This window comes from Periplaneta americana, chromosome 1 (genome assembly GCF_040183065.1).
Source record: "Periplaneta americana isolate PAMFEO1 chromosome 1, P.americana_PAMFEO1_priV1, whole genome shotgun sequence".
NCBI classification, from domain to species: Eukaryota; Metazoa; Arthropoda; class Insecta; order Blattodea; family Blattidae; genus Periplaneta; species Periplaneta americana.
Genome location: NC_091117.1, coordinates 125,185,047 through 125,195,027, shown reverse-complemented (window position 1 = coordinate 125,195,027; position 9,981 = coordinate 125,185,047). Strand labels below are relative to the sequence as shown.

Genomic DNA, 9,981 nt, shown 5'->3' with positions numbered 1-9,981 from the left:
AGTTGGCCTCTTGGACTCCAATATTTTTCAGACATTGTCATGGTCAGTCAAAATGTGAAAAAATTCATAGATCAATCACAACATAATACACTTACTGGTAATTTTTCTTTCACACATAAATGGTATGTGCATGTCTAATAACACACACCATATACATAATCTTCACTTCGTACATGAAATATAGCACCTTATAACTTTATAAAGTCATATTATGTAAAAACTGTAATACTGCGGACTTTCTTAAAGAAGATTTCTATATCTTATGAATTATGATTTTATTAGTAACATGTAATTGTATTGAAAATATTCAACAGGATTTCAGATGATATAAATTTCTTCTATTTCTACATCTTCATGAACTGATGTTGGAAATGTACCTGTATTACAACTGGGTTAACTGGTGATGCTGATATTCTAAATTTTAAAGAAATCATTATCCAAGCAGCAGTGAGAGTGTAATGGACTTTTTTGGAAGATTAAGGAAAGTTTATCTGAATGTCACATACAACTTTTACATGCCTGTTTTCACAAAATGTTTTGATATAAAAACAGAGAGAAGTACCTTAAATATATTTAATTTGGAAAGCATACAGAACTTGGATTGTATGGTAGGGAAACTGAATCTATTTTCATATCTGAATAAATCTTTAAACTACAGACTTTTTTTGGATCTTGATTTCATAGTAATAACATAAGACCTATATATTATTCAATAACTTGTTACACATTACTTGCATTTCAAGTGACACTATGCTCCACTTGGACACATTATTTTGAACCACCATGCAATTTGTAATTGTCACTCCCTTTCCCTACCCCGTAGTTATATCATAAACCCCTTGTGCAGCAACAGGAAATAACAACATATGTCTAAAAGGCATTTTGTGCATGTAGGAAATACGAACTGTACACATTGCATCTTTCAACAAAAACACATAGACTATTTATTGCAAAATAAATTGATTAACTTCCAATTATTTACAGTTTGCAACTTGTAAATCAACATACAAAGCAACGGCATTAAACATTTATATGAGTTTTTTCATTCACTTCTAGTGCTGACATTTTTAATGGGTTTCATTTCATATTTAGTATTGACTCGTAGGAAAACACAACTTCACACATTTCCATATAACAATATTCAAGAATCAGCATCATCTATATTACTGTTATATATATATAAGTATATGTATAAAACACTGATCCCGATTTTCTACTCGCTGGAAGAATGAAGCCAACAAAAAGAGAAATTAAAGATAAATCTATCAATATCTCAAAAGTAAGAACAATTAAAGTACAGAAAAACAAGAATCTATAGTTCAACTGTATATATTAAGTTATCAGGCCCTGATTTAATTCCTAACAACACAAAATGCCTTCACTTGACTGATGTAGAGTAGCTGTCAGTGGTTCCCAACTTCTGTACTGCACAACAATACTCTTCCTGGAGTGAGAAAGGTTTTCTGCAATGTTGTGCACTATAGAAACAAATGCTTTCATTTCCTGATTATGTAGTTTTCAATTAAAGATGTATCTGTATGAATTATATACACTCTAGCTCTAACCTTGAAGGGGAATATTTCACTTTATATGCTACTTCCATATGCAATGGCAGTTATTAAACTTCAGTCATTGATATTATCAATTACTCCCATTGATGTTATCAATCTTTGTTTAATTTATGTATAAGAATTCAAGTCATTAAACTTATGTCATTTTACATCAATCCACACAGCCCTAAGATTACTTAAATGAAAAATATATACTATCATTGCATACCTTACAATAACATAAATTTACACAAGAAGCCAAGTCAGGAACCACCAACTTGTCCATACAAATGTCACTACCAGCAGTTCTAGTTGTATGGACAAATTCAGAACGATTTTTTCTGAGATTTTATATACAATTCATGATATTTATGTAAGATACTTCCCTTTTAGTTTCTTTGAAACCTATAGCTTGCAATAACTGATTTTTTTAATCAGCTATGGTTGGTCCAGTGACTGACTGTTGATCTGAACACTGTAACTTAAATTTGTGTTGATACACCACCCTCACATGCCTTTGGCAGAAGTTGTAATTCCCAACTAACGTGTTGGCCATCTAGAACAAATATCACAACATCGAAATAAGAATCATGAGTGCCCAGTAAATTCTAAAAAATGTTCCTCCACTGTAAGGAGAAACATTCAGATTATGTAAATATTTATAAGAAAAATACTAAGTTTCAATTTTATATCTATAAACTAGAGACAGACACACAGTGCCTTCTTTTGCTGTAGAAAGAAACATATTACACATTTATCATAAAGATATTAAGTTTTAACTTCACTGTTTTAAACTAGGGGAACACAACAAATGCCCTCTTTCTCTGTAGAAAGAAATGTATATACTCATTTATAACCAAAATATTAAGTTAAACTTTGTCTCTGTAAAGAAGAAGAAGATCCATAATGCCTTTTTTTATACATCTTGATTACACAACATTTAACACTATAGTCTTTTTTTTTTCTCCACTGCATAAAGCAACATTCAGATTATGTAGTTCCCCAAAAAAGGAATGAGATGATGGAATATTCCAAGTCCCAAATACAGCAAGTAAAAAAAAAAATATATATATGAAGATTGAAGACTCGCCTAGTTAATACTGCTTCATCCACGATTTTAAACATGAGTGTGCATTCATATGCTCCGAATTAAGTGTTGCTGTACATTGAGTAACAATGTTTCCTGCACCACTAAACACGAAAATTTTTTTTTCTGTCAAGCACTTCTCCACAATAATTCAATTTAAATCCAAACGTTTCACTGAGTTTACCTCTCAAATTCTCATATTATGACATGATGGAGTTTTCACTTTTTTCACAGACCACAGGAATATGATTTTTTCTTTAGCAAATTAAACACACAAGCTTCATCTAGAAACTCAGTAAACAAACCGCAACAAAACAGCAGACTAGCCCCTATTGTAATCGAGTTACAAAATTTTAGAAAGAGAAGAAGACAGTCACTCTCTCACTTGCACACAGTGTAGCCATGGTTAATGGATGAGGGGCCGAATTCCAGAAAAGTATGTATTTTTTATGCTAGGAAGACGAGCTGACAAACTTAATAAGGGTTTCACATTGTGTTTTAACTTTCAATAGGGGTAGATCAGGTCACTGTCCTCATATCTTAATCTCTTTCTGAAAAGATTTGCCCTATGCTACCTGCTTTACAGTTACAAAATAACAGTACTATCGTGTCTGAAGTAAGCAGTTTTTGAGATGAATACTGTCGGAATTTCCACTCTGAGTCTGCATTAACAAAATAATAATTAATATCAAATACAACCAATTAATTTTAATCAACTCGATTAAATTTTCTTGATTGATTAATCTTACAACTCAAATTGATCGATTAATTGATTAAATCCCACAAAACTAGTTAAAACTGAGTTTTACAGAGTCTTGGGATTAAGTGGCTGATCATGATCACAATGAGATGAGTGTTAATGATCACGGACAATACAAAATTAAAATTTATAATATTATAAAAAATTAATGAATACATTATGAAAAATATATATTTAAAAATGCGTGAATCTGCGACATATTTTAACAAATAATTATTACAATTTAGAATTTAATCAATCAATATTCTTAATGTATCCAGCTGTTTGCTGACAACATAAAATCCACTATAGTCCACTGTAGTCTATTCAGTTGTTGTTTTTCACGAGAAATGAGGGATATTTTGATTGGTGTTCATTATAGATGCCTGTTGCTAGTAGCCAGAGTTGGGGTGTAGTCAATATACGTGGTACAGTCGTTAAGTTCTAATACTGAGCGCATAGTGGCGTTGTGGTGCACTATAGCGCATAGGTGGCGCCATGGTATGATACCTTGTCAGTTAGTCTCTCGACCCAACAAGAGACAGTTGAGTGCATGCACTTGTAAGCAGAACTACGGTCTTTGTTGTGACGGTGATTTGAATGTGCACGTCGGAACCCGAGATGTCACAGTTTGAGCAACGGGAAAAATCAAGTTCTGCCAGAAATTAGGCAAAACTGGTGCCGAAACGTTTCAAATGATGCAGAAAGTTTACGGTGAGGACGCAGTGAGTCGCAGTGTTGTGGTTAGGTGGCACCGACGTTTTTTGCAAGGAAGAGACAGTTTGGAAGATGATGTGCATACTGGTCGGCCACAAACAATTCGAACTGAACGCAAGATCCAAGAAGTTGCAACGTTGGTGCGTGCTAACCGCTCCCAATCGGTAGACGATATCGCAGCAACAGTAGGGGTCAGCCATGGTACTTGCTACAAAATTCTGTCTGATGACCTGAACATGTCTCGTGTTACCCAGCACAGTGTACCACGAATCCTGTTGCAAGACCAACGTGATGATCGCATGACGATTTATGGTGACCTCATCAGTAGTGCTGACGATGATCCGACGTTTCTCAACCGGATAATAACTGGAGACGAAACTTGGTGTTTCCTTTACGATCCGCAACTGAAACGACAATCCACCACCTGGAAAACGCCGTTATCACCACGACAGAAAAAACCGCGACAAGCCAGGTCAAAAGGCAAGGTGATGCTTGAACTGTTTTTTGATTTAAATGGAATTGTTCACATGGAATTCATCCCAGAAGGTGCAAATGTGAACAAAACCCGCTACAAAGAGATCCTTGGCTGTTTACGAGATTCAATTCGCCGTAAGCGACCTGAGCTATGGCGTACAAAGAATTGGCTGTTGCTACATGACAATGCCCCTGCACATCGCTCTGTCCTTGTCCAAGAGGAACTTGAAAGACAACAGGTGACAGTTCTTCCACACCCTCCGTACTCACCTGATCTCACACCATGCGATTTTTTTCTCTTTCCTCGCATGAAAGCAACCCTACGTGGGCATACATTTCATTCTTCCGAAGAGGTCATGACTGCCACAAGAGAAGCCATACGGGACCTTCCTGCCAACATCTTTCAACAGTGCTTCCAGCAGCTATACCAACGTTGGCAAACGTGCATAACGGCCAACGGAGACTATTTTGAGGGAAGATGTGGTTCTGTTTAAATGTATGCCGTGTTATGCGGCATCTTGTGATAGATCCAGATTCTTGTGGGAGCCTACCCTCCAGGCGTCAAGTCTTAGAACTTAATGACTGTACCACGTATACTGCAGGGCTGTCTCTTCTGCAACTGGTACTGATGGTTTTAATTTACTTCTTTTGTGGTTTATGGGTGGACAGTATAGAAGAATGTGTTCCAGATCTTCATCATGATTATTGCACCACAGACAAGTAAGATTATCAGAAATGTGAAATCGGTGTAGGTACAATTGTGTGACAATGTGACCCATTCTGGCTCTGTTAAAAATGATTGAACATGTCTGGGCAAGTTTTTGTACATTTCCAGTCACTTGGTTTCTTTTGTACAGGCCATAACATTTTTCCTTTGTCAGAAGAGAGCAAATTGTTGATCCATAGGTTTATAAAATGAGACTTTACTGAAGCAAAAGCACTGGATAGAGATATCACTTGAAGAAGTCTTGGTTGCAAATATGTTGCCTGTTTTGCAATATTACCGACTTTCTCGTTTCCAGGTATACCACAATGACTAGGTATCCATTGAAATGTTATTTCCTTTTGGAGTTTTTTTAGTTTACTTAGCTGTTTCTGAATTGGAATAATTCTATGTGTGTACAGGTTTGGCACATATTTAATTATATTAAACATAGCACCCTTGGAGTCGGTAAGTATGCAAATAGATTTTTCAGAAATTTGGGTAACACACTGAAGAGCAGCATCAATAGCTAGCAATTCAGTGTCAAGACTGGAGGAGGATGAACATGGTATGAAATAACTTTCTTAATATTTTGGAATGTAATACCCCGCTCCTGATGTCCCATTATTAGGATTTAGAGAGCCATCTGTATAAACTTGAAGGTGATCCTTATATGTGCTGCAGAGTAGTTCCATGGCATCTAACTTCAGAATGTATGGAGGATCATTTTTGGAATGATTTCCTGGAATTTGTATGCTATGATCTGAAATCACCCATTTCCATGGAGGAATTTCGTTCACAAGTGGAGTTTTAGCAATGAGTGTGTCTGTGATATAGATTGGTATTTATTCTTTGTTTATTTTATAGAAATTACACAGGATGTTATCTGACAGTTTGAAGAACATTGAGATCTGGATGAGGCTTGCAATTTAATGTATTTTTAGATTCTTGTGTAATACATAGTGCCTGATTGGTTGGCAAGAGTTATGAACACATCACTCACCTTAAAGATAGTAATCAAACAATAGTAACAGAAAATGGTAAAAAGGCAGAACTCTTAAATTCACACTATGCCCAAAGGCTGACTAATAATTCATCATGGCCTAAATATATGAATAAAGAAGAACAATAATACAAGTAATTTTCAACCCATTTTTCATCATAATGATATAACAGACAATGCCTTTACCAATGAAGAAATAAACTTGGCAATATCAGAGCTACACAATTCTGCTACAGGTGAGGATGAAATCCATAACAGCATGTTATTAAATTCCTCTGATAAAATTAGGCAAGAAATTCTCCATTTCTTCAATAATATTTGGAAAACAGGCTTTTATCCTAAAACTTGGAAAAATGCAATTGTTATTCCTATTCTCAAACCAGGTAAAGACAAATTGGATCCTAAATCATATAGACCGATATTTTTAACGTCCTGCATTTCTAAATTACTGGAATGCATTGTTCACAGAAGATTAACCTGGAGACTTGAAACTTTCAATCTTTTAAGCCCATATCAGTTTGGCTTTAGATCATCATGTGGCACAACTGAAGCTCTATTATATTTTGCTCAAGAAATTTATAAAGGTTTTAGGGAAAAGAAGATCACATTCGCTGTAATGATAGACTTTGAAGCCACTTTTGATAATACTCCACACAGATCCATTTTATTACAATCTATGAAACTTGGTATCAAAGGCAGAATGCTAAGATTTAGATAAGGTATCATCGTAAATAGAGTATTTTTTAAATAATAACGAAATTTAGAATGTTTTAAGAAACTGATTTTTAAATAGCAATAATAATTACACTTAAATACTAGCCAATAAGCCACCAAAACAAGTGGTGACACAAGTGTTTATACAGCAGTTTGATCTCACTGCAGGCAGATGCCATTCATAAATACTGAAAAACAATGCTATATCACGACAAGGCTCAAGACAGCAATCATGAAAGTGACCGCAAGAAGGACAAGATAATGGTGCTTGTCGTGATCCCTGTTTTACACCAACCTTGGTAATTGTCGTGATTCTTGTTGTGAGCCTTATCATGGTCCTTTTCGTTGAGCTCATTGTAGTGCTTACTGTGATTCTTGTTGTCTTTGTTATGGTTCTTACCTTTACCCTTGTTGTCTTTGTCATAATCTTTATCGTAGTCCTTGTCTTTTGGCATGGCTCTTATCGCGATTTTTGTCGTCTTAGTGCAGTCTTTATCATGGTACTTTTTGAGTCATGGTCCTTTTCATGATCTTGGTCCATATTGTGATCTTTATCGTGGCACTTCTTGTTGTCCTTCTTTTTGTCTATGCCATGATCCTTCTTATGTTTTTCATGATCCTTATTGTGTTCGTGACTCATATTGTGTTCCTTATCATGCTGCTTGTCGTGGCCAATGTCTTGGTCTTTATTATGGTTCCAGCCATTATCCTTGTCTTTGTTTTGTTCTTGTGATCCTTACCATGGTCCTTATTGTCTTTGTTGTGGGCCTTGTCATAGTCCTTATTGTCATCCATGTCGTGAGACTTAACATGATCCTTATCTCTGCTATCTTCATGGTCCTTATAGTAGCTCCTTGTTGTTTTTTACGTTCCTCATTGTGGCCCTTGTTGTCTTTATCATATTCTTATCGTGGTCCTTGTCTTTGTCATGTTCCTTATCGTGATCATTGATGTCTTTCTCGTTGACCTTCTTGTCTCTTAATGGTCCTTATAGTTCTCCTAATTGTTTTTGTCATGTGCCTTATTGTGGTATTTGTTGTACATGTCATGATCCTTATCATGGGCCATGTCATAGTTATTATTGTGTTCCTTTTTGTGATTCTTATCGCGTTGCTTTTCGTGATCCTCTTCATTGTCCATGTCATGGTTGATATAGTAGTCCTTATTGTCTTTGTCATGACCCTTACCATGTATCTTGTCTTTGTTATGGTGCTTATCGTGGTCCTCATCTTTGTCATGTTCCTTATTGTGATTCTCGTTATCTTTGTTCAGGTCCTTACATGGTCCTTGATGTCTTTGTTATGGTCCCTATCATCGCCTTGGTGCTTCTTGTGATTCTTATCATGGTACTTGTCGTGATCCATGTTGTGTTCCTTATGATAGTACTTGTCGTTTACCTTGTCTGTAATGGTTCCTATAATGCTTTTTGTCTTTCTCATTGTCATTAGCGTGATCCTTGTTGTTTTCTCACAATCCTTATCATAGTCCTAGTCTTTGTGATCGTTATCCTAGTTATTGTCGTGATCTAAGTCGAAGTTTCATCGTGATCCTTATTATGGTGTTTGCCGTGGCTAATATCATGATCCTTATTGTGGTCCTTGTCATTGTCATTGTCTTTGTCGTGGTCCTTGTTATGATCCTCATCCTGGTCCATGTTGTGTTCCTTATTGTGGTCCATGTCGTGATCTTTATTGTGTTTCTTCTCCTTCTTCTTTTCATGGACCTTACAACAGTTCTTGTCTTTGTCATGTTCCTTATCATGATCCTTGTTTTCTTTGTCGTAGTCCTTATCATTATTTTTTTTGTCATTTTAATTACCCTTATCGTTCTTCTTGTCTTTGTCATATTCCTTATTGTTATATTTGGTCTTGGTTCTTAATGTAGAATTCCACCTTATCATAGTCTTGCTTTTTATTATCTTCTTGGTTCTTATCGTAGTCTTGGTCCTTATATCTTCTTGGTTCTTATCACTGTCTTTGTCGTGGTCTTTTCTTCGTCCTAGTCCTTGTAATACATGATGTGGTACTTGATATGATCTTTATCCTGGTGTTTGTCGTAATTCATGTAGTCTTCGTCGTTTTCCTTGTTCTTGTCCTTGTTGTGGTCCTTATAATGGTCGTTGTTGTCTTCGTCATGATCATTATAGTGGTCCTTGTTTCTTTCTCATAGTCTTTATCGTAGTTCTGATACTTAACGTATTCTTATAGTGGTCAGCTATTGTTCTCGTAGTGGTCCTTCTCATGATCCTTATAGTGGTCATTGTCATTGTCCTTGTAGTGATCCTATCGTGATAATTTCGTGTTAATTTTCATTGTCCTTGTATTGGTACAAGTCGTGATCCTTATTGTGGTTAATGCTATTGTCCTTGTCTTGGTCTTTATCGTGATCTTTGTAGTTCCTGTTGTAGCACATATTGTGATCATTAGTGTGGTCCATTTCATTGTCCTTGTCCTCCATGGTCCTTGTTGCCTTTGTCATGGTCCTTATTATGGTGCTTTCGTGGTCCTTGTGGTTTTTATTGTAGTCCATGTCGTGGTCATTATCGTGATCCTTGTTGTCCATGTTGTGATCCTTGTCTTTGTCCTTTTTGTGGCCCTTATGTTTTAGTGGTCCCTGTTTTTGTCGTGATCGTTATCACGGTCCTATTTACTGTAATAGCCCTTACCATTCTTCTTGTTACCGTTTTCATGGTACTTATCGTGGTATTTTTTGTCTTTGTCATGGTCCTTATCATGTCCTTGTAATCCATATCATGGTCCTTAAAGTGATCCTTGTATTCCAAATCGTGATTCTTGCCATGGTCCTTGTCTTTGTCTTTGTCGTGATCCTTAAGATAGTCGTTATTGTCTTTGCAGTGATTGTTATCTTGGTTCTTGTTATCTTTTCACAGTCCATATCATGGTTACAGTTGTGATTCTTATTGTGGTCCTTGTCTTTGTCCTTCTCGTGGTCCTTGTGGTTTTGTCATTGCTCTACATTATTTCATAATAATAT

General features: G+C 35.9%; 1 protein-coding gene across 2 annotated transcripts in view; it reads right to left on the bottom strand.

Annotated features, from left to right (window-relative positions):
- Positions 1–559: 559 nt before the first annotated feature.
- Positions 560–9,981, bottom strand: part of FoxK (forkhead box K) — a 96,260-nt gene continuing 86,838 nt past the window's right edge. For both annotated transcript variants that reach the window (XM_069827057.1, XM_069827049.1), the window contains exon 11: positions 560–2,106. The gene's annotated coding sequence lies outside the window, so the exon portion shown is untranslated. The remainder of the gene's footprint in view (positions 2,107–9,981) is intronic.